This window comes from Herpailurus yagouaroundi, unplaced genomic scaffold (assembly GCF_014898765.1).
Source record: "Herpailurus yagouaroundi ecotype Mexico unplaced genomic scaffold, PumYag 250, whole genome shotgun sequence".
Classification (NCBI taxonomy): Eukaryota; Metazoa; Chordata; class Mammalia; order Carnivora; family Felidae; genus Herpailurus; species Herpailurus yagouaroundi.
Genome location: NW_024412467.1, coordinates 4,843,419 through 4,845,830, shown reverse-complemented (window position 1 = coordinate 4,845,830; position 2,412 = coordinate 4,843,419). Strand labels below are relative to the sequence as shown.

The 2,412-nt window shown below is 54.9% G+C and overlaps 1 long non-coding RNA gene across 1 annotated transcript in view; it reads right to left on the bottom strand.

Moving 5' to 3' along the window:
• Positions 1–2,199, bottom strand: part of LOC121020638 (uncharacterized) — a 9,835-nt gene extending 7,636 nt beyond the window's left edge. The window contains exon 1 of the long non-coding RNA XR_005786242.1: positions 822–2,199. This is a non-coding gene — a long non-coding RNA (uncharacterized LOC121020638). The remainder of the gene's footprint in view (positions 1–821) is intronic.
• Positions 2,200–2,412: the final 213 nt, after the last annotated feature.

The window sequence follows — 2,412 nt, the reverse complement described above, 5'->3', positions numbered from 1 at the left end:
CCCCCCCCCCCCCCCGCCTCGGTGAAATAGTTGACCACATCAGCAGCCGGCTCCACTTGTCATGTGGCTTCTCATGTGATGCCGGGGCTGCAGCACTTTGGAGCAAGAGCCTTTGTGACTCGGCACTCATGGACAGTAGTGGTTCAGGGACGGAAGAGATTTTGGAGGGGGCGGGGCGGCCAATAAACCGAGAAACGTCAGAAATAAAAGTCGCACGAAGTACCCTGATCTCTGTATTCCTTTTTATTTTTGGAAATTTGGTTTTCGTTTTTTTTTTTAATGGTTTGTGTCTGTTTTTTTTTTTTTTTCCTACTCCCGCAGGCGCCGAGCTGCGCTGTTTTGTGTTTCTTTCTTTCTTTTTCTTTTTCTTTTTTTTTTCTCCTCCTCTTCCGAAGCCAGACCATCCTTGCTCTCCCAGCCCCAGGGCTGCATCTCTGTGGGCACGCCGAGCCTCCCTGGTTACCTGAGCTGCTCCTGCGGTGTCCCCGCCTCGGCTTCGCCAGGGTGCAGGTGCATCTGAACCCGGAGCGGCGGTCTGCACAGCGCCCAAGGAGGACCTGCTCCGGAGCTCTGGCCGGGGCCCCTCGCGGCTGGAAGAGGCTGAAGCTGCACTAAGGCCCGGGGTGGGACGGACAGAGCGGACGCCGAGGCCCGGGGACGGGGAGTTAGCAACACGTCCCGTGCCCGCCGGGTCCTCCGCGGGGCCGGGGCGACCGCAGCTCCGCGCTCCTGCCGTGGGCACCCAGCTCGGGGCTGCTGCCAGGGATTAGTCTGGGTGGGAGGGGGGTGGCGAGCCACGCCGAGATGCGGCGGCATTTTACCTGAGTAGAGCGGAAGATGGATGAACCAGGTATCGGCTGCGTCTGCCCGGCGAGGCAGAGCTGGCGAGAGACAGTGAGGGGAGGGCGTGAAAGGCAAGAGGAGGTGCCGGATGCCGCTTGGTCGTCTGCCGCTTGGTCTGCATTCCCGGTCTAGAGAGGAGGGCATAATTTATAACCCGGCACATGGATGGAGGAACTGTAAATTGTAGTCTGGCCATCCCCTGTGCTGTCAAGGCAGAAACTGATGGGCTAGGTGACTGAACCGTGTCCCCAGAGAGAATCGCAGCCTAGCAGCATGGCTTTAAATGCATGTGCATGCATGTAGAGACATGAAAAGAAAGATTTCTGACCATTTTACACAGGAAGTCTGTCACTTGGCTGGACCCGGCTTGATTGCAGCTTGTATTTTCAGCTTCAGCTCAACACCCATTTCCTGACTAGCTAGAGACGATGGCCAAAGCAGCTGCATGCAGAATTTTCTTGTTAATGTGAAAGCAAGACCCCTCAGCGTTAACTCCTTGGAGCTCTGAGTGCTCTGCGCTTTGCTAGGGCTGATTGCGGGGTTTTGTTTTCTTCTTCTCCTCCAAATCCCTGTAAACACAGCTGTATTCAGTATGGGGAAAAGATTCTATCCTGTAAATAGAAATCTGATCAATTTAATCAAAATAAATGTATCCCAGATGACTTCGGGACCAGCTGGCTACCACAGGCTTCAGATGCTAAGATGTTCGATAGACACGAATGCGGTGTTCTATTTACATGTTTTACAATTCCAGGATCAGCATATAATTTAAAAAAAAAAAAAATCCTTTTCTAAGGAAGAGTAGCGGTCCTCCCAGCTCCCAGCTACACGGTTAAGGCACAGGTGCCGGATGCTGTTGGTGAGATTTGGGAGTCGGTGGCGCTGCATTCCGAAGGGCGCGTGACATGCGGTGTCTAGAGCGGCCACAGTCCGCGTGGAGCAAGCGTGCATCCAACTTGCAGCGTGGAGAGGCGAGTGCCCTCGGAGTCGCCTCCGCAGAGTTTGGGGGAGGTGCTTGAGGCTGGTTTTGGACTCAGATGAGTGAGCCGTGCTGGTCTGACCCCAGCTCTGTGGAGTCCGCTCAAACCTGGGGAGGAGGAGTTTTCCCAGTTGTCATGGGGAGCTCTTCTGGGACGCCTGTCTGGCCTTTCCACTGTTTGTTACTATTTCTACAAAGGCAGCTCTGTGTGTTGGATTATGTTTGGCCAGCTGTTGATGCATTCCTGCGGGGGGGGTTGGGTGGGGATCTCATTACTGTACTTCCCCACTGTAGATCTGGGGGCATGGCGTGCCGGGAGGGGGTGGAGAGCCAGCAAGCTGGAGAATCTGATCTTACCGCTTTCTCCAGAGAGTCCACGAGTGAATCCAGAAGGGCTCAGAGTGGCGAGATGGGGGGGGGGGGGCGCCCTCGGGCGCCCCCGGCGGGGGAGGGGGATTGAAACTGAGCAAGCACATGAGAGAGAACAGTCGTAGAACTTCAAAGCTGCATAGACAAGCAGAATGTCAGCAGCTTGTAATTAGCGGTTCATGGTTGCGTCAGTGACTGTATCTCTCCAAGAATAACTATGT